The following is a 23,509-nucleotide window of genomic DNA, read 5'->3' as shown; positions in this document are numbered from 1 at the left end:
TGATATTTTTATATACTGCAAAATGACCACCACAGTAAGTTGTTAACATCCAGCATCTCACATGTTAATTTTGTGTGTGTGTGTGTGTGTGTGTGAAGAAAACTTTTAAGATCTATTCTCGTAGCAACTTTCAAATACACAATACAATATTGGTTAACTATGGTCACTGTGTTGCACATTACATCCCCATGACTTATTTTACAACTGGAAGTTTGTATCTTTTGGTCACCTTCACCATTCCACTGATTCCCCATCCTCCAACCCACCTCTAGCCACCTGCAATGTACTTTTTGTAACTTTTAGCTCAGATTTAAAAAAAAAAAAATTTGTGTTAACTGATTCCACAAATAAGTAAGTTCATACGGTATTCGTCTTTCTCCATGTGTGACTTATTTCACTTGGCATAACGCTCTCAAGGTCCATCTCTGTTGCCTCAAATGACAAGACTCCCCCTTTTATGGCTGAATAGTATTCCACTGTGTGTGTGTGCATGTGTGCAAGTGTGTGTGTGTGTGTGTGTGTGTGCATTATATAAAATAAAATTTAAAAAAGCAAAACTGTAACATAATTCATTCCCTACCTTTTTTTGATGGCTGTGGATGAATCAGACTCCAGAGGAGTTTGGCTATTTCTGTCCTGCAACTTTTTGTTAGAGTTCTTCAGTGCTCTTCATTTTTCTTCAGTGTTCATTTTGGCAAGAGGTGGAAGCATTTTGCCACAGTATATTTCTGTAACAACATGGTAGCAACATGCGTCAGAAACCCACCAACATTATGCTCCGTTTAAAAATAAACAACCTCACTTACTTCACATTCCTCTACATGCTGCACATCCTTTCTCTACTGTTTCAGTCATTCCCGCAGGCATGCAGCTCCTGACCTGTTATTACCTGGATCCCCCCAGCCATGTTAGGCTCCCCAAGCACCTTGCCTGCATCTCTCATAGCACTGTCCCACCCTGGTCCGCTGTGAGTCCAACTCTTCAATAAGGAGTGAGCCTATGGACGCAGGAACTGTGCCCTTGGTTCCTGATTCTCTGGGGCCAAGACCACCTCTAGAAATTCATACAGTCAATTCCCATCATTTGCAGTAGACACATTCTAGACAGTAGCCGCAAACACCAAATTAGCGAATGCTGAACCCATAACCTTGTTTTAGAGTTTTATGTGTGTTTCTTTATGTGTGTTTCTGTTTAAAGACACATCATATATATATATATACATATATATGATGTGTATGTGTGTGTGTGTGTGTGTGTGTGTATTTGATTCATTAACTTTCAACTTAGCCAATAACACCAGAACTCACACCTGAATGAAGATTGCCAAGGACATGTATTTTTTCCTCAAGGCACTTCACACTGAGAAATACGAAACAGAACCTCAGCACTCTGCTCGGGGACCATTTCAAACAGCAAAACCACCAGCAAAACCACAGAAATGCAAACACACATGAGATGGTGATTTTGCACATACAAAATCCACGAATCATGAAGATTGCCTATCTATACATTGGCTGTAGATCTGTAAGTTCCTAGCCTTGCTTATGGTCCAGCACAAGCTCTGCCATTTAAATGAGCAAATAGGCAAATCCCATCAACTGGGTAGGAAGGGACTAAATACAGATTTCCTATGCTTCATGAAAGATCCAAACTTAAAAGCAGTTACTCTCTCCTATCTTATTAAAAGGACAAATCTCAGGTCCTAGTTCTTTTCTCTTTCCTGATATTAATCATTGCTCATCCAATTTTCCGACAAGTTCAAAGAAAACGTCCCTGAAAATAATTATAGGTTGACAGTCTACCCTATCCATTATGGGACAACCCAAACCGTTTCCAGAAGACAGCTCCATTTTTCTCCTTGAATAATAAGAAATACCTGCTTTTATTTCATTACATGCATCAGTTAACTGTAGGTACACAGTATACATACTTAGTATACTTGTATTTTCTGTAAAAATGCCAGTACTTTATGACATAATAAGTGGAGGTATCATACTTTAAGTATCTACTTTTCTGTACCTTAAAAAAGTGTTTAAGTCTTCTTAATGGACAGAGATTTATGTTTTAAAGCTGTTGTAAGGCTCTTCCCATTAAGTTTACTTCTTAATATTTTAAAACTGGTTAAATTTAAATTTGATTTATTTGTATTTCATGGGAGGTAATTTGCAGATAAAATCGTCATCTTAAAAGCATGCCTTATGTTTCCAACTACCATTGCTAAAATCAGAACTTGCTAAAAAATGCATGTCTTGGATAGGTAACAGAAAATCTTAGATGGTTCTGAAAGCCCAGTTTCTTGTATGCTTCTGTTGTTTTAACAGGTTTTTAATTGAGTTCAAAATCAGCTAAAACATAAGTAGACATAACTTTGTTTTAAAGTCTTGTGAGATACTCTTCATATATTTCAGAGTAGCAGAAGATAAGTCACCTTGTCAGGAAATGCAGTTTCATGACTGATACAGCCATATGGGCCTCTCACATAACAATAATTCAATATATTTTATAACAGAAATAACTTGATCCAGAAAAGTAAAACAAAATAAATACATCTTATTTTTACACTTTATTAGTACTATCATATTACATTTTCTATACAATTACCCAATATTTTTGTTTTAAATTTTAAACTTTAAGTTTATTTTATAATTAGCTTTGTTTTTAGTTGTCTATTTATTATACAAATAACCAAATTAATTTTTAAAATTGGATGTCATAAATTTAATGTGCTTAAATCATCACTAAAACTCTCCTCTCAATTTTTTGTCTTTAAACATGCTGCTTAGAAACCTTTATCTATATATATCCCTAAAGCCATATTACCACTGTTGACCTAGAAAAAGCAATCTGAAGTCTCAGTTGACTATATTCAGTTAACAGCTACACTACTCTGAACCTGATAATATACATGAGGTACATTATGAGGTACTGATGCCAATTAAGTTTACTATCTCCAGGGCACCTGGGTGGCTCAGTTGCTTAAGCGACTGCCTTCGGCTCAGGTCATGATCCTGGAGTCCTGGGACCGAGTCCCACATCAGGCTCCCTGCTTGGCGGGGAGTCTGCTTCTCCCTCTGACCTTCCCCCTTCTCATATTCTCTCTCTCTCATTCTCTCTCTCTCAAATAAATAAATAAAATCTTTTAAAAAAATCAATAAATTTACTATTTCCAAACTTCAAGAGGAAGGGGTTGACTCTGAAACCAATAGACTTGGCTTCAACTTGTAGTAGCTGCACAGTTAGGGCCGATTTGTCATTCCTCAAGTTTATCCATTCATCTGAAAAGTGGGGATGGACACAATTTTCCATAATACAGAGGGGTTCTCAAGATAAAGTGAAAATGTCCTATGTAAAGTACCTGGCCAATAGTGAAGAGTAAAGAATGTTAGTTCTGGTTTTTACTAAGTATAAAAGCAACCCAAGAAGCATTTCAGACAACAGAATATAGCTCTTAAAACCAAAAATCAGTGACCTGTCACCTGTGAATAATTTGTAAAATATAACAAAAAACCCAAGAAACAAAACAAAACAAACCCAAGTTCTAGTTTACCCATACTTTTTCCTCCCAGCAAAATAAGCATCTCTATATGTGTGTCTGTTATAGAGATGGACCCAAAGAAGCGTAACTTTTTTACCCACAAGTCTATGCCATTTTGTACATTTCATTTTCAGAGATTCCTAGATTCATTTCACTGACTCAATATGGCCTCTCCATATTGGGTTCCTTGACCATGAGCTCAAACAAAAAAACTCTGCTCCCAATGGCACCTGACTCAGAGATAGAGGTATTATTGGGCTCCTGGCCAATTACTGGAAAAAAAAAAAAAAAAAAAAAAAAACCTAAGTTTCTATCTTATGTAAACTAGAACAAAGTTTTGCCATCAATTTTATTAGTACAAATGCTCCTATTCCCTGCACACTTGTTTTTCCCTCTCATTCAAGAAGGAGAGAACTTATGCAGATCATTTTGATAAGGAAAATCTGTGTTCTAAGATGGCCTACTGAGTCAGCAAAGGAGTCCCAGCCCCTTCCCTGGGGTTCTTCTGGTTTCTTCTCACTACTCTGTTTCCTACACACACCAAAAGTACCAAGTAATTAAACTTCTAAACCTCCAAGGTCTCCAAGAGCCACTTGGTTCTTCCATCAGGACCCAGTCCAGGTTCTGTAACAATTTCAGGTGGTTTAGACCCAGAACAAAATGAGACCCCTCAGCCCTGCAATCCTAGAATGTCTGTTGCATTATTCACCCTTTTATCCGATAATTTCTCCTTGTACCCAGAAATTTAAATATGAGTGGCAGGTCTGATATGTGGCCATATGTGGTCATATGACTCTTATGTTAAAAAAACAAGACTTTGTTTTCATTCTCTTAAAGAGAATAGACTATGACCTTGTCCTCATTAAATAGTGAGTTTTGAGCAAATAAAGTCCAATGGATTATGAAATCATGAAAGATGCTAAATACCATCAGGTCAAAATCTTACAACAATGCTGAGACATTGAGATAAGAGGAGAGAAATAAATTGGATTGTGTGGAGAAAACCTATAATTTATTTTTTAACCTTTATTTTATTTATTTATTTTTTTTTTTAGCTAGGATAACAGCTTTCCAAAACCAAACTAATATGGATCATCGTTCTTGAAAATTTATCTTCATCACTGTGTCATTTGATAATAGCTTTTTCTTTGTGTATACTTGATAACAGGGATAATTCTATACTTTCAACTAGATGTAGCACTGCTCATCTAATAGGAGAACCCTTAGATACACAAAAGGGTTTCATTGCCAGGTTTGACAGTATAAAAGCCAAGGGAAAAACAAGCGGGCAGAGACAGTTTAATATAAACCTCTTCTGAGGACTTGCAAACAACATCACATTTGTTTTCTGCTACTCATCTGCCCCTCTATGATCTCTGTCTCTCTATATAATAAAATATTCATAGCCAGAGCTCAGCAGTCCTTCCTCTCCCTTCACTGTTGGAATAAGGTGTGTTCTGCTCCCTGGGAGCAAAGAACAAATAGAAACACTACAACTCTGAATACATAACTTTGGGGGAGAAGAAAACCTCATCCACGGAAAAACAGATTTTCTTGCATTCAAACCAAGATAACTGTGACATATGGAACTGCCTTTTTTTTTCAGTAATTACTTATGTACTTGTCAAGTGCACTGAATCCTCTCTAGGGAAACTTCTAGGGAGTTTACGGAACTGTTCCTCTCTTTGGATTTCCTCTAATATGAATTGTGCACTATTTTGTTTTTCTTTTCAGGGAATAATGAAGCTCGACTTTCTAAAACCAATCTCATCTTTTCCTAAAGGAAATTATCCAGTTTGAAAGTCTGGCCTCTATCTACGCAACATTTCCCCAGAGACAATGGAAGGATTGTGCTTTTTAGGGCTGAACTGTAGGTAGTATTCTTATGTTAATCCTCCTTTCATCTGCAAGACCAGTTTGCGTGTTGGCTTTTATTTTAAGGAGTAACCATTCTTTTCCTTTTTCTTTTTTTTTTTTTAATTTTTATTTTAATTTCTTTTCAGTGTTCCAGAATTCATTGTTTATGCACCACACCCAATGCTCCATGCAATACGTGCCCTCCATAATACCCACAACCAGGATCAACCATTCTTTATGCTAACAACCAAACAATTAAGTTTGGATATATTGGAATATATTGGTTTTCTAGTTGAATAGAAAAGGTACTTGTACTTTGACTTTTTATTTGCAAAATGCCCCCAAGTTCTAGTTCCACGAATGATTACTTGCTTTTCAAACTTGATTGACTAAATGAGTCTGTATCTGGGCTTCCTTATCTCATACTCCTGGTCATGAGATGCTCTGTCACGCAACTTTCAGAGGGTTAAATGAGAGGGTGTACGGATAAGACCTTTAGATACTCTGAAGCGCTCTACACCATTAGAAGAGTTATTTTAAATCCTAGGTGTTTGAATGATATAAACATTAATCTGATACAGGAAACAGAAAAGGTAACAGCTCAAAAGTTGGTGATAACATCTTTGGAATTATGAAGGGTCTCTAGCTTCCACCTCAGTCAATCTGCCCGTCTGAGCTGATGCTGCGGAGCTTAGATTTCCTGAGCAAGATGATGACATGGGGAAATAGTGGGGAGATAGACACAGAGAAAAGGGGCCACCATGGAGTTCTGTGTTTATAACCACTCCCCTATTTAAAGCAGGGAGTTCTTAAGTGGGGGGGGGGGGTCTTCACTTCAAGTTCTTGGGATCATTTAGATAGGATTTATGGGTTCCATGAATTTGGATGAGAAAGAAATTACTTCTCTATTATCATCAGCATTGAACAGGCAACAAAACCCAGGAACATGCTAAGGACTGGTAATCAAGAAACATAAGCCTTTCTATACCACATTGTAAGTGCTGCAGACACTTTGAAACATCATCTGCACTCTACACTACTCCAAATGTAGGGCAGTTATTAGGTCTGCCATTAGGTGTTATATTTCCAAATCAAGTAACTCATATCACCATAACACCAATTTGTTTTATTTGATGTTTTGATAACTTTATGCCAATATAATTTGTTTCCTTTATTACCCTAGGTATTTTATTCTATGCATTTTGAAACATACGTTGTCACCTAGGTAACCTAGTGACTCCACTCCTAGGTATCTACCCAAAAGAACTGAAAACCCATACTCAAATTCTGGTACAGGAATGTTTATAGCAACGTTATCTGCAGTAGCTGAAAGGTGGGGACAACCCAAATATCCATCAACAAATGAAAGGACAAATAGAATGTGGTATTTCTAGACAACAGTATGATCCAGGCATAAAAATGTATGATACATGCTACAATGATACATGCTACAATGTGAATGAACCTCAAACACGCTCAGGGAAAGAAGTCAGACATGAACAGTCACACGTGGTATGATTTTATTTATCTGAAATACCAAGAAAATGTAAATCCAGAGCAGGAGAAAGCAGACTGCTGGTTACCAGGGCCTTGGGGGTCAGGATTATGAAGAGAATGGCTTCATGGGCACAGGGTCTTATTTTCGAATGGGAGAAAGGAGCTAGATGGATGTGGTGGTTGTCTAACTTTACAAATGTTAAATGCCAATGAGTTGCTTATATTAAAATGGTTAATTTTATGTTACGTGAATTTTCTCTCAACAAATAAAACCAAACACAGTATTAAAAATTGGCTCCCGGGGGATGCCTGGGTGGCTCCGTCGGTTAAGGCGCTGCCTTCGACTCAGGTAATGATCCCAGCATCCTGGGATCAAATCCCACAACAGGCTTCTTGCTCGGCGGGGAGCCTGCTTCTCTCTCTGCCGCTGCCTGTCACGCTGCCTGCTTGTGTGCTCTCTCTCTTGCTCGATGACAAATAAATACATAAATAAATAAAGTCTTGGAAAAAAAAAAAAGGCTTCCGGGGGCACCTGGGTGGCTCAGTTGGTTAAGCATTTGCCTTCGGCTCAGGTCATGATCCCAGGGTCCTGGGATCAAGCCCCACATGGGGCTCCCTGCTCAGTGGGGAGCCTGCTTCTCCCTCTGCCCCTCTCCCTGCTTATGTTCCCTCTCTCTGTCAAATAAATAAATATAATCTTTAAAAAATAAAATTGGCTCCCAGTCTTCCTGAGGCTGCCAAAGGAGTCCACGGCACAGCGAAAGGATAAAATTCCCGAGTTAAAGATTTCCACAATGACACGGCCTCCTCTTCCTCTGGCCCAGCTGAAGATGCTAGCCTTACTCCACAGTTATTCAAGTTTCCCTAGAATACCAGAGTACCCCAAACCCTGAAGTTAGAGTTAGCAGAAAGCAAGGATACAGCCAATGAGCATTAAGCTCGCTGTTGAAAAATTTATATTTGCCTCTATACTTCTCATAAACTCTTACAGTTACATTCCAAAAAACAGAGAATGACCAAAAACTTTCCAGATAAAGGTGGTTATTAGCTATCAAAACAAACTACATCTTTTAAATGACCAAAAGTAGTAGACATCCTTTGTCAATGGTAAGGATTCCCCACACTATCAGTTCTCCTGTATAATATTTTAGGAATATCTTTATGCTAGGTGCAGTGCTGTACTAGGTCCACTTCCTCTATGTTATTTTTTTCATTCAACAAATATACATTATAATATCCACTAGTAACACATGTTGTGAAGAAAAAGACTGGGCAGGAAAGAGAATGACAGAAAGTTACTAGAAAAAGAGATCAAGAAAGAGACTTACAAGAGGTGGCCTTTGAACAGAAACCCGAATGAAGTGAGTATTTGATACTCATTTGATACTCATAAATATTCATTTGAGTAATACGGTGAGATCAATAGTATCCTAGGCTATGGAGATAGCATGTGCAAATGTTCTGAGGTCAAGAATGTTCACAGAACAACACTGAAGGCCCATGTGGCTACAGAAGAGTGAGGAAAGAATGGTATAAAAATAAGGCAAGAACATGTAGCCACTAACCAGACTCTGGATGGCCTTATAGGCCATAGTGAAGATTTTAGATTTTATTGTAAATCTGATGTGTAAGCAATTGGAAAGCCTTGAGCAGAAGATGGCATGATCTAATTTGCATTCTGAAACTGTTCATAGATGTAGTAGAGATACAACAGGTGGGCAAGGTTGAAACCTTAAGAGGCTATTTAGGTAGCAGAGGCAAAAAGAAAAAAAAAATGATAACAACCTGTATGAGGGTGGGAGTAGTAGAGACATTGAGAAGTAATCTGATTTGGGGCGCCTGGGTGGCTCAGTGGGTTAAAGCCTCTGCCTTCGGCTCGGGTCATGATCTCGGGGTCCTGGGATCGAGCCCCGCATCGGGTTCTCTGCTCTGCGGGGAGCCTGCTTCCCTCTCTCTCTGCCTGCCTCTCTGCCTACTTGTGATCTCTCTCTGTCAAATAAATAAATAAAATCTTTAAAAATAAAAAAATTAAAAAAAAGAGAAGTAATCTGATTTTAGATATATTTTGAAAGTACAGATGACCCTTTGATGGGGTGGCTACTTGACCCTGAGCGAGGTGGACAGTAGTACCACCTACAGCGCTGGGAGGCACTTGGAGAGGAGCAGATTTAAATGGTGCTGTTGTCCATTTGAGCTGCTATAACAAAACATCACAGCCTGGGTAGCATATAAACAACAATAATCTATTTCTCTACAAGGCTGAAAGCCTGAGATCAGGACGGCAGCATGGCGGGGTGATGACTGTCTTTTGGGTTGCATTTTCACATGGTAGAAGGGGCTCAGAGCTCCATGAGATCTCTTCTTCAAGCACACTAATGCTATCCATGAGGGCTTTACTCTCTCAGCCGAATCTCCTCCCCAAAGCCCTACATATTTCAACACATACTTTGTGAAGAGGACACAAACATTCAGACTGTAGCTATGTGTTAGTCAAGAAAATCAAGCAGTTAGTTCAGAACATAAGAGGTATTTCATCACATAAGATGGCCCAAATTCTTTGTCTTTTGCATTCTTTTCACCAAGTAACAATTTAGGTCCCTCCGCTCCATGGTTTGGCTATGTCACTTGATTTGGCCAATGGGACATTAGCCGTTTTCCTGTTTTTCAAAGACTTATACATTTCTGACTTCTCTTGTGCGTCTGCCATTACCATGAAAACATATCCAGGACAGTTGGATGCAGAAAGAGAGACACAAGGAGAGAAACAGTATGGCCCTGATACCCCAGCCAAAGCCATCCCAGACAAGTTAGCAGCCACCTGGTAAACATATACAAGTCCAGCTAACTAATAGTAGAGTAATCAGGTCAACTTACAGTTGACCCAAGCTTAGATCAGTGGAACCCTGCAAAGCTGCGAACTTAATAGATATATAAATAATTGTGCTGCTGGTTGTTACACAGCATTTTCATGACAGTATATGGCTGACACAGGATGTACCCAAATATGAGAAATATACCTCATCCCAGCCAATCCAAAGAGGCTGTTCTTATATTCTAATCTGCTTGTGGGTTGCAAATAGAAAGTGGTAGGAAATCAGTAAGAAAAACTGAATCATAAATAATGAAAAACCATAAAATCCAGGTTCCCTCACTTGTATAGGCCCATTCCAACAAAGGCCCAGCCCGGGTGATTGAAATTAAGCTTTTAAAAATCTATAATTTAGGGGCGCCTGGGTGGCTCAGTGGGTTAAAGCCTCTGCCTTCAGCTTGGGTCATGATCTCAGGGTCCTGGGATCGAGCCCCACATCAGGCTCTCTGCTCAGTGGTGAGCCTGCTTCCTCCTCTCTCCCTCTCTGCCTACTTGTGATCTTGGTCTGTCAAATACATAAATAAAATCTTTAAAAATAAATAAATAAATAAAGTTCTAAAAAAAAATCTATAATTTAGGGCAGAAGACATGGGCAGATATTTCTGCGAAGAAGACATCTAAATGGCCAACAGACACATGAAAAAGTGCTCCACATCACTCGGCATCAGGGAAATACAAATCAAAACCACAGTGAGATACCACCTCACACCAGTCAGAATGGCTAAAATTAACCAGTCGGGAAATGGCAGGTGTTGGAAAGGATGTGGAGAAAGGAGAACCCTCCTACACTTTGGTGGGAATGCAAGCTGGTGCAGCCACTCTGGAAAACAGTACGGAGGTTCCTCAAAAAGTTGAAAATAGAGCTACCCTACAACCCAGCAACCGCACTGCTGGGTATTTACCCTAAAGATACAAACACAGTGATCCAAAAGGGCACGGCACCCCAATGTGTATAGCAATGTCCACAATAGTCAAACTATGGAAAGAGCCTAGATGTCCATCATCAGATGAATGGATAAAGAAGATGTGGTGTGTGTGTGTGTGTGTGTGTGTGTGTGTGTGTGTGTATATATATATAATTATATAAATATAAATATATATAACATATATGTATATATTTGGTGCCACTTTTTGATGGCTTCATCAAAAGATACATATATATCTTGCTATTTGCATCAACGTGGATGGAACTAAAGGGTATTATGCTAAGCAAAATAAGTCAATCAGGGAAAGATAATTATCATATGATCTCTCTGATATGAGGGATTTGAGAGGCAGGGAGGGGGGTTGTGGGGAGAAGGGAGAGAAAAATAAACAAGGTGGGTCCAGAGAGGGAGACAAACCATAAGAGACTCAATATCAGGAAACAAACTTAAGGTTGCTGAGGGATGGGGGGGAGGGATAGGGTGGCTGGGTTATGGACATCGGGGAGGGTATATGCTATGGTGAGTGCTGTAAATTGTGTAAGAATGATGATTCACAGACCTGTACTCCTGAAACAAATTATATATTATATGTTAATTAAAAAACCTATAACTTAGGAAAGTTTATTAAGTCTTTAATACTGGGATATATTTTAAGGATTATTGTTAAATTCAAGTCATTTCTCTCAAGTGCAAGATTTTAGTGCATTTCAGAATTTCTTCAGATTGCCAACACTCAACTACTGATTTGTCATAAAAACCCTCATTGACTTGGCTTCTCATACCTATCATGCATAATAAGGAACAAGGACAGATGTATCATGAAGCCTAAGGCTCAAGGCCATTTACTTGTTTTTGGACATTGAGACCCTGAAACAGACTCTAGCAATATGTTCACATCATTGTATTTTCACAAAACATGCAAAAGTAAGATATTTTACCAGTAAATAGTTAGGACAGCTGTCTCTTTACATTCCAACTTCCTACATCATACTTCCCTACGTGTTGCACAGAGTTGGGGTGGTGATGGTTATTTTGGGGCTCTAGCTAAGGGGGAACTTGAACTGAGGTTGCATTTGGTTTGTAGTGAGTGGGCCATATTTATGTGTTCTGCAGTAAATTTCCATCACAGTTCAGTTTCTGTTGGGTCAGTCTAATGCAGCAATGGCTTTCAGGAATACCAGGGGCTGAATGACCCAGCATAACAGCACAGAGATGCAGGCCTGGGACACTGCAGTGTGAGTGTCCCCTGCAGCTGTGGATGTGCATGCATGGAGGAAGTCTGCCTTTTCTAAAGCTTCTTAAGCTCTATGACATGGGGACAACATTTCCCAGGCTAAGAGGTATTTCCAAAGATTCACAACATGTTTATTCAGAAAGTTGATAAGGTTTGAACTTACCATCTACCGCGATCTGGTAAGTTGTCATGAAGGTCTCAAGAAAACAAGGGAGACATTAAAACTCCCTACTTCAATCACATAAGAAAGGTATGCTTTTATGTCATCTTTGTATTTATTAAAGAATGGAAGAAAAACAAAGAAAAAAATTAAGAGACTATGAGACAAACCATTAAAATGTTAAGTCAATAAAAATCATTCTGACATAGAAGAAACCTCTGGTACAAAAAAATTTTCAGACCACTGTGAAAGCAGTCATTAGAAGAAAAATTGTGGGGCGCCTAGGTGGCTCAGTTGTTATGCCTCTGCCTTGGGCTCAGGTCATAATCTCAGGGTCCTGGGCTCGAGTCCCTCACTGGGCTCCCTGCTCAGCAGAAAGTCTGCTTCTCCCTCTCCTTCTCTCATTCTCTCCCTCGTGGCTTGTGTTCTCTCTCTCTCTCTCTCTGTCTCGATTACTCAGTCTCTCAAATAAATAATAAAATCTTAAAAGAAAAATAGTAAAGGTTTGAAAAATATAATTAGGGTTTGTCTGGGTGGCTCAGTTGGTTAGGTGTCTGCCTTTAGCTCAGATCATGGACCCAGGGTCCTGGGATCAAGCCCCTCATTGGGCTCCCTGCTCGGCAGGAAGCCTGCTTCTCCCTCTCCCACTCCCCCTGCTTGTGTTCCCTCTCCGGCTGTGTCTCTCTCTGTCAAGCAAATAAATAAATGATCTTTAAAAATAAAAAAATAGACAGGTAGAAGGAAAACAGTGAGGAAAAGTAACAGATTGGTTCTTGTTTGATTATTCAATTAATAAAAAGGAGCAGATCATATGAATAATGGAAAATACTGAAATCCTTCCTGATTTGACACAAATGAAGATTATGAAGAGAACATAAAACCCATCACAGTCACAAGGAAGACATTGATGAGTAAGTGGTGATGCAATTCATCAGAGAGTATTAGATTAGTATTAGATTAGTCATTGCACAAGCAAACTTTAAATGCCCTGGAATCTTAGGCCTCCAGTATTCAAAAAATGTGATAAAGATTTTCCAGAATTTGATAATTAAAAAAAAAAGTTTTCATGTCATTACTGATAAGCTATAATGCCAAAATAAACTTTTCTAAAGTGTATTTATGTAAAATAAATCTCAATCAGACTCCTTAACAGAAGGGCTGCTTTCTGTTTCTATTTACACTATAAAAAGATATCTCAAAATAAATTTTTTTTTTAAGAGAAAGAGGGAGGGAGAAAGAGAAAGAGCAGACAAGCAGGGGAGAGGGAGAAGCAGACTCTCTGCCGAGCAGTTAGCCTGACTGACGTGTGGCTTGATCCCAAGACCCTGAGATCAAAACTGAGCCGAAGGCGGACACTTAATCAACTGAGCCATGAAGGCGCCCCTCAAAATAATTAAAAAATTTTTTTTTTCAGTGCTCCAAAATTCATTGTTTATGCACACACCCAGTTCTCCATGCAATACGTGTTCTCCATAATACCCATCACCAGGCTCACCCAACCCCCAACCCTTCTCCCCTCCAAAACCCTCAATTTGTTTCTCAGAGTCCATAGTCGCTCATGGCTTGTCTCCCCCTCTGATTTCCCCCCAAAATAATTTTTATATATAAAGGTAAAGAGATAATTGGAGCATTTTCAGCCAAAATACGTATGGGTCCAGGTATCACAGAAGTGGAGTGGGAAGTCTACTAATAAAAACACACTGCTTTTCTGATTTTGTGATGTTTCTATTATTAGCTTTTTAGCTTTGTAATTTTGTTATGGATGATTTTGTTCTAAGTATTCACATCCTTACTTAAATTTAGTGTCCACTGGCATCTTTAGATTTATGGATCTTGTTTGCTGGGCCATCGGCTATGTTTTCCTTACTGTGATTGCTCAAAGTTTAAATTTAAAAAGTTAACGAAAATGTATATATAAAGCATGACTAACAGTTCGATCAAATTAGAAATGTCACAGTCAAAAAGCAGGAGCTTTGGTAACCTTGTCTGCCTTTGGGATGGCTACCCACAGCAATTTCACTTCTGGAATTCATCTTCAGCTGGGTGGCGTGTGTCAATAAATTGAAATCCTGATAAGGGTAACTGATTTTAAGTGAAACCGAAATTAATCAAATGCAGGCAACATGGAGTATAGGAATTTTTTTTTAAACAGAAAATTATGAATAGATCTTTGATTGTATGGCTGAAAGGAAAAAAAAAGCAGAAGGATTTTTATCACTTGGTTAAGGGGTTATCTGCCATGTGGTAAAATGTTATTATTTGTCCCCCTTTGTAGTTAGTAAATATCTGGGGGGGGGGGGGATAGATACTTTGTGACTAAGTAAATGCCCTCTTCTCCCCAAACTTCAGCCCATTAACTTTAGCATTCATCAGTGGATTGTGTCTGCAACAATGATTACTGTGGTATTTGTCTAAGGGGAATGTCCTTTCTTCTCTTTCATTGGAATTTATTTAATTCCATTTATTTAAATGGGATTCTTCCCTAAAGGTAAAATGCCCCTTCACTCCATGTATATATTCAATTATTTATTTATATCTGCATGTACTTAGGGACATTTATCATTTTTCTATGGGTTAGAATCCAAAACTCTCATCATATATTTGGTAGCTCAAGTTATCCCAGGTTTGTCTATTTGGAACTCCATCAGGTTGGTCCCTGTATCCTGTTGACATGCTCTTGTTCTTTTGAGAGTGTTACCTTACTTTTTGACAACACAAATATTCATTCTGGGCAGTTCTCATCTTTTCCCGGCCCCAGGCATGGAATCACTTACTTTTGCAAAGAGCCCTGGTTCCTTTATCGGGAAATATCGTTAAGAAATCAAGATCTGGGTGCTAGGTATGCTCTTTTTTCCAGAGGGGTCACTGACTTTAGACTCTCTCTGTGGACAAAGGTAGGAAATGTATGTATGTATACTAACCCATGCATATACACACACCTGCATTTGTGCATACCTCAATCTAATCATGAAAAGGCATCAGAGAAATCCAAATTAGGAGATTCTACCAAATAACTGAATAGTGTACTTCAAGTGTCAAGTTCATCAAAGGAAGGAATGAACAACTGTGTTAGTTTGAAGAAGACAAAGACATGACAACTAAATGTAATTTGGGATCTTGGATTGAAGAGAAAAAGAATATTAATGGGAAAACTGATAAAATCAAATAAGGTTTGTAAGCTTAGTTTAAATGTTATAAGTTTGTAAGCTTAGTTTATAAGCTTAGTTTTATATAAACTGCTTAGTTTATAGCAGACGTTGGCAAATTACAGGCCATGAGCGAAATCTGATCCACCACCTGTCTCTGTAAATAAAGTTTTATTGGAACACAGATACTCTCATATGTTCATGTAGTCTGTTTCTTTGTGCTACAATGGCAGAGTTAAGTAGTAGTGGCAGATACTTAAAATAATTACTGTCTGGCCCTTTACAGAAAAAGTTTGCTAACTCCTGGCTGATAGGTTTTTTGTTGTTTGTTTGTTTTTAATGTAACTTGTATTTTTTAAGAGGATTTTTTTTTTAAATTTTTTTTAAATTTTATTTATTTCTTTGACAGAGACAGATCACAAGTAGTCAGAGAGGCAGGCAGAGAGAGGAGGAAGCAGGCTCCCCGCTGAGCAGAGAGCCCGATGCGGGACTCGATCCCAGGACCCTGAGATCATGACCTGAGCCGAAGGCAGAGGCTTTAACCCACTGAGCCACCCAGGCGCCCTTAAGAGGATTTTTATGTTTTCATATTAACATATAATATATTATTTGTTTCAGGAGTACAGGTCTGCGAATCATCAATCTTATGCAATTCACAGCACTCACCATAACACATACCCTCCCCAATGTCCATAACCCAGCCACCCTATCCTTCCCCCCTCTCCCCTCCAGCAACCCTCAGTTGTTTTCTGAGATTAAGAGTCTCTTGTGGTTTGTCTCCCTCCCCGGTCCCATCTTGTTTCATTTTTTCCCTCCCTTCCCCACCCTGTCTCTGAAATCCCTTGTATCGGAGAGATCATATGATAATTGTCTTTCTCTGATTGACTTATTTCACTTAGCTTAATACCCTCTAGTTCCATCCATGTCATTGCAAATGGCAAGATTTGGGGGTTTTGGTGACTGCATAGTATTCCGTTGTATCTTCTTTATCCATTCATCTATTGATGGACATCTAGGTTCTGTCCATAGTTTGGCCATTATGGACATTGCTGCTATAAACATTTGGGTGCACGTTCCCTTTTGGATCACTACACTTGTATCTTTAGGGTAAATACACAGTAGTGCGACTGCTGGGTTGTGGGGTAGCTCTATTTTCAACTTTTTGAGGAATCTCCATACTGTTTTCCAGAGTAGCTGCACCAGCTTGCATTCCCACCAACAGTGTAGGAGGGTTCCCCTTTGCTTCCTCACCAACATTGGTCATTTCCTGACTGGTTAATTTTAGTCATCTCCTGGCCCAACAGTTTTATACCATTTTTAAATTCCTATTTTTGGCAATTGTACTACAGTTATGTAAAATGTTAACATTAGGGATGAAAAGTATAAGGAAATTCTTTGTATTATCTTTGCAACCTCTCTCTAGATCTAAAGTTTTAAAATAATAATTTTAAAATATTTCAAATTAAGAGCTACCATAAAAACTCAGGAAATTTCCCATAAAATCGGTTTTTTTTTTTAAGCCAAGTCATTTCATAATATTTTCCAACAGTCAAAGTAAAATGAAAGTGGGACCTATGGTTAATGTGTCAGATACTGCTAGTTATTGACTCATTAGTGGCTTCCATAACATGAGAACCCTAATTTGTTTGGCACAAGGTGTCTGTTTAAGATCATATTTCCTTGTCTCTATGATAGCCAGGGCTGGGCAATGATGTATAAGCACAAGTGTTTCAGTGAGACTTTAAGGAACACTCATTAGAATACGGCCTCAAGGGCCCTATTTGCCCTTCTTCCTACTGCCTCTTGCGTAGAAAATCAATGTGATGGCTCAAGTTTCAGTAGTTTTATCAGACCATGAGGTGAAAAGAGTAGTTAGTCATGGATCCACCCCCTCTTCAGGTAGAGCTCAAAGACAGTAGAAGTTTATGGTAGATTTATTATGGCCTAATTTTTCATGCATCAAACCCTAGTATTCAAACCCTTTGCAGTATTTCCCATCAAGAACTAGAACCTGTTTCCCAGCCCATCTAACCTGGGCTGGACTTAGGACATGATTTGATTAATATAATATGGCAGAAGTGACAGAGAATCACTTCTGAACCCAGACCGCAACAGGCCCTGAGGGGTTCTACTCTCTTTTAGAAAATTTCCACTGATATGTGAAATATCTTATGCTAGAGAAAGGTGAGAGGTAATGTAGGATGGGACATTTGCCTTAGTTGAGGACATTCTGAAACCAGGCCCCCAATTATAAGAGATGACCAAGTCAAGATGAACAGACCTACTTACGGAACCCAATGCTGATTGCAGATACAGGTGAAACCAGACTAGAAAATTCTCCCAGTTGATCTGTAGATTTATAAGCAAGGGTACATGCTTGTTTTAGGACACTGAGTTTATGATAGTCTGCTATGTGGTGATGGTGGCTTGATATAAAACCTATATCTCTGATAACCATGAAGTTACCACCGTGACCTGAGACTTTGTGCCTAAGGTCATTTTTTAAAAGTAAACTCTGCCCACAATGTGGGGCTTGAATTCATGACACCAAATCAAGAGTTACATGCTCTACTGACTGAACCAACCAGGTGCCCCATAAGAGAAAAAATCCACCTTGACTAAACCAGTTTTATTTTCAGTTTCTCTTCTTTGCCACCAAATAGAAATCCTAACTGATACATAAAGGGCACGAGATGTCTACTTTTCTATAATCCCCATGCATCATCCATTTATGTTACCTGCCTCTCCCCCCTCATCCCCGGAGCATCTGAATGTGTGACTTCTACTCTACAGCCACATTTTTGAGAAAGAGGAAGAAAGAGTATCTTTTGGTCTCACTTTGTACTTCGAGGCTCACTTAATTTAGTGGATTTTTTTAAGGGAGCATATTTGAGGATAATTATATATTTTGCTTCATAAAACTCATACTATACCCCAAACCACCTAAGCTGGTGGCTTGTGGCTCAGGACAACAGTGGAAATACCCATGGGAAAAAAAAGAAATAACAGAAATGATTTTTTTTAGAGCATTCAAAACTTATTAAATTCATGTCAGCCTCCTTACATTGTCAAGTGTTACTGGAAGTTCAGTGAAATCCCTTTAGAGAGAAAACATTTCTCTTGGAAAGAGCAGTATAAATCCACCTTCAAATAATATTACCCCAAAATGTGAAAATCCAGGCTATCATTTCCTTTAACATATATACATAGGACTATATATCAAAAGAATTCCAAATTTCAAACAAATGTTAACCACATTGTCCTTATATTCATAAAAATGTATATGTAAAATGATTAGCTATATGTAAATCATAGCAGAGTTAAAATAATTGTTAACATAGTGATTATTTAAAATATATATGAAGTGGGCCCCTGGGCGGCTCCTTCAGTTTAGTGTCCAGCTTAGGTCATGATATCAGGGTCCTGGAATCCAGCCCTATGTCAGGGTCCATGCTCAGTGCAGAGTCTGCTGGGAATTCTCTCCCTCCCCACCACTCATGTTCTGTCTTTCTTGCTCTCTCTTTCTAAAATAAATAAATAGGGGTGCCTGCCTGGGTGGCTCAGTCGGTTAAGTGTCTACCTTTGGCTCAAGTCATGATTCTGGGGTCCGAAGACAGAGCCCCACATTGGGCTTCCTGCTCTGCAGGGAATCTGCTTCTTCCTCTCCATCTGCCCTCCCTCCCACTCATGCACACGCTCTCTCTCAAACAAATAAATAATCTTTAAATAAAAAATCTTTAAAATATACAAGAAGTGACAACTTATGAATTAAAATACACAGAAGCAATTAATTATATCTAATGAAAAGTAGTACAATTCCTTTTATATTTACTTTTTAAAAACTAAATAGCAGTGTATCAATATAATTGCCACAAAAAAAGATGCTTTAATTTATAACTAGTATTCTGCCATGTTTTCAGAAAAAAATTAACAGACACCCTTCTCTTATGGAAACCTCTGCTTTTTAATATTATTTCAGGTATGTGAGAAACACACGAATACCAAGCCCAAGTTTTGAATTTGGGTATTTATCATTTCATTCTGCATGACAAAAAAAGTCAACAACAAAAAAGGAAAAACACGCTCAAGTATGGTCAAGTATGTCTTGGGCTCCAAAGAGTCTTTGTAAAACATAAAAGCTCTTAAAATCTGAAAAAAGTATGCTGCAGATGTGTTCTGACATGATATGCTGAGTCCCTTGGAATGAATATACATGTATATCCACACTAAATTGCAGATACCAACAACCTCTGGTAGTCCAAGCAAGTGACAGTCTATTCCATTGTTTTTTTTTTTTTTTTTAAGATTTTATTTATTTATTTGACACAGAGAGAGAGAGAGAGAGATAGCTCGAGCATGGGGAGTGGAAGAGGGAAAAGCAGGCTCCTTGCTCAGCAGGGAGCCCCGATGTGGAACTCCATCCCAGGACCCCAGGATCATGATCTAAGCCGAAGGCAGATGCTTAACCAACTAAGCCACTCAGGCATGCCATCCATTGAGTTCTTGATTGCTGAGTTCATATTCCTCTCAGTTAGTTTTCTGTGTTAACCTTTATCTGGTGTGTAGGAACTCAACCTCATCCAATGTAAAATGAGATTCCTGATTGATAGGAACAGTTTCTTGAAAACATATCTCAAAAGTCAGAAAAGGGAGAATTCCTGTGCTGCAACATATAGCAAGACACAATTCAAACAGCTCCAGTGGACACTAACATAATGACAGAGAACTTGGATACCATTTTGCCAAGTCCTATGGCATTCATTTTACCAACAGATTTTGGTAGAACCTGTCTTCTTGGTAAAGAAACAGGCTCTAAAATAGCACTGTCCAATAGAAATATAATGTGATCTACAAAGTTCCATCACAAATGTAAGTTTAAATTTCTTAATAGCTGCATTAAAAAGGTAAAAAGAAAATGGGTGAAATTAATTTTAATATTTCATTTTATTTAAAATAAAGCCAAAATATAATTCAACATATATTAATAAATATTTTTGTTTATTTAAATAAACATTTCAATTTGGAACAGCCATATCTAAAGTTCTCAGTCACTGGGGTCAGTGGATCCAAAACTGGGTATTGCAAATCTAGAGTCCTCTGTGAATTATTTTGATCATTTAAAAATCTAAGGAGTGACAGTAACTGGAGAAAAAAAGAAAGAGGTTTCAAATACAATGGGTAAATGAATTTTCTAAGAAAAATTTGATAGAAATTATACTAACAATTTGATAGAAATTATACTAACAAGTTGACATCAACCAGCTGGATTTTTATTTTAGTTTTTAAATACACCATGTTAAAGCAGATACTTCACAGAGAAATTACTAGGACATTGAAGTATGCCAAAATGATTCCATTCAACTTTAATGAAACATCCCAAGCAAATAATGAAACACATTTATTTAGATTCTACAACATGGATAATAAAACATAAGAAGCCTGAAGTGAATATAAAATGTCAAATCCAATAGCACACTCTTATAATCACAGCCCCCAATCTGATGATTAGTCTTTAGGTCAGAATTTATCTACAGTAAAAACAGACATCGAAATATGTTTTTCCAGAGTCAAATTAGTTAATTAAAATGATACATACATCCAGGAGGTCAAGTATAAGGTATAGAGGTCTGGTTGCACGTCAAAAAGCCATAAAACCTCCAGGCAAAAATAAGTGCCATCCAGAAAATGAAAAGCCTTTCTAAAAGTTTTTTAAGTAAAGGTATTTAGGTATTTCAACAGCATAAGTACTCTAACATCAATAAAACACTGCAAACCTCAAGGCTGTCAAATTACCTGATAACTCATAATACTGTGTGCTTCTCAGGGCAGATTTTAATTTGCATTCCATGATATTGTGAGACAAATAAGTGGCACCCAATATAAATGGCAAATATTATAAATTTTTAAAAACTTTCCTTATCTACTATTCATGTGTTTGTTGTAGAAAAATTGGGAAAACATATAAAAGCAAAAAATAGAAAAAAAAAATCACTCAGAATCCCAGCATCTAAGACACTGTGGACATTTTAGTCTATGTTCCTCCATGCTTATATTAATATAATCATTACTGCCAGGTCTTCGTGATATAATAAACTCAGGTGGGCTCTCTTGTAGATCTAATTCTCTCAATAGATCTGATAATCCCACTTGGCACATATGTACCCACACACTTCCCTTCCACACAGCTGTCTATTCAAAGGTTGTACAGAATCCAGGAGCACTCTGATCTGGGGTTGATCTGTCAATGTCTTCTGTCCTTTTTCTCCCACTCCATCCCCACCTCCAGCCATACCCCCAACACCCATACAGTACGATCTCAGTCTAAACGTACTTTCTTCCAGTTAACTCAAAGCTTTGCGGTGCTCTCTTAAGAAGAGAGGTGTTTCATAAAACAATGACTACCAGTCTACTTATTTACAACCCTCAAACAGAATTCTTAGGAAAAGACACCTTCTTCTCTCTTACTAACAACGTTGGTACTGGCTGATGAACATAACTTTTTGGTCACATTTGGCTTTACTTTATGCCTGAAATAATCTACTTTCTCAGGCAAATCTTTAGATTCAACAATAAACATCTGCCAAGTGCTTGAAAGGGCAGACATCGTGTTTAGGACCAGACAGTGAACTGTGGATGAAGCAGACATGATCTTTTGGTCTCACAGAAGTAATATTTTAGTAGAGAAGAGAGTCTGCAATCAAGTCAGCAGATAAATACATAATTATATACTGGGATCAATGCTACAAAGGCAGTGGACATGGATGTTGAGATAGAGAACACAGCATTGCCTATCTTAGTTTCTGACACAATGACCTGTCTGAAAGACTGGCAAGAACTCAGGAAGTTTCCCACCCACTCCGTCAACACTGACCTTCTGCTCAGAAGCATACGACTGTGCTAAAGAGACCCCACACTGGTTGTAACAATTTTTGAATCAATTACCAAGGTTAAGTCATTCAAGAAGCTTCTATTAGACTTCCTATTATAATAGAGGAATGTCTCCCTTTAACACAACTGTGGACATCCTGCCTATGAAGCTGATCTCATAAACTTTGCAATAGGACACCTTTTTTTTTTTATTAGAGAGGATGGAAATCTGGAGAAATTTGTGAATCTTTGTTGAGCAAAAGCACTATTGTGAATGTGCATATATCCAAAAGAAGGCCTATAGTGTTGATGGGATAAGACCGAGAGCTAGTTTGCCCTCCATGGAAGACTAAAAGGAATTTGGAAGAAGTGAGTAGGCAACTGGATAAATCTGAGAGAACAGAGGATAAGTGGGGAGACAAATAGAGACATAAAGACTAATAGAGAATGAGGGTGGGAAACAGGAGGGACAATAAGAGAAAAACATAAAGAAAGAGATACAAAGAGAAAGAAAAGGTAAAGAGACGTAAGACAGCAATGCATGCATACACACAGGTACACCAATGCAAACACACAGAGAGCAGGGGGTGGGAGTGGGAGAAGAAACCCCAAGACAACACCTAACAAAGTTGAGGCCAATAATGTGAGCACACAGTCCGTGAGAATTCCCCTCTGGCTGAGAATGTCTGATGTGTCCAAAATATTAATAACTAACTAAATTTAAAGTTCTCACTCATTGTCTGCTATAATTTCTCTCTGTTAATCTTTACTAAAGTCTGCTAGCAATACTCCCCTTATGATTAGAAGTGTTTTGAGGAATGAAGAAAGAATAGAGGTAACCATAGTGGGGCAAATACACTGTTGAGAGAAGATGCTAGAGGATCCAAGGGCCATGGAAGAATGAATAAGAGAAACAGGCTTTCCTGTGCGCTGCCTTGGCAGTGGTGAGTGAACTGCCATTCCTCAAAACTATTCTTGAGAAAAGTATATGCAATATATAATACTATATAAATGAAAACGAATTTATATATACTGAGTACCTGTTACCTCTGTGCTTTATAGATACAATCTCATTCTTGAAAACAACCCTACCAATTGGTTCTACATACTTTGGTTTTTTTCAGATCAGAAAACCAAGAGTAAGTTTCCAGGCTGGGTAGTCGGGAGGGGGAATCCCAAGAGAGGACCAGCAGACTCCCTGTGCTGTGAGACAAGAGAGACCAAAGCAGCTGGAGTTTTTAGCAGGAAATACCAGAGATGAGAGAGAGCAAGGGAAGGACGGAGGAGGGATAGGGGAAAATTATACATCCACAGATTCAGAAACCTCAATAAAACACAAACACACAAAAAAATGTGAAGAAAACTTATACTGTTCAAACACAGAGATAAAGAGAAAAATCTTAGCAGAAGCCAGTGGT

The 23,509-nt window shown here is 38.3% G+C and overlaps 1 protein-coding gene across 3 annotated transcripts in view; it reads right to left on the bottom strand.

The window, feature by feature from the left end:
- The window catches only part of PAK5 (p21 (RAC1) activated kinase 5), a 295,759-nt gene that overhangs the window by 172,234 nt on the left and 100,016 nt on the right, over positions 1 to 23,509 (bottom strand). For all 3 annotated transcript variants that reach the window (XM_047746869.1, XM_047746867.1, XM_047746868.1), the window contains one exon: positions 581 to 728. The gene's annotated coding sequence lies outside the window, so the exon portion shown is untranslated. The remainder of the gene's footprint in view (positions 1 to 580; positions 729 to 23,509) is intronic.

Source organism: Lutra lutra, chromosome 9 (assembly GCF_902655055.1).
Source record: "Lutra lutra chromosome 9, mLutLut1.2, whole genome shotgun sequence".
Lineage (NCBI taxonomy): Eukaryota > Metazoa > Chordata > Mammalia > Carnivora > Mustelidae > Lutra > Lutra lutra.
The sequence above is the reverse complement of the archived record's forward strand: the minus strand, read 5'-3'. Positions and strand labels throughout refer to the sequence as shown.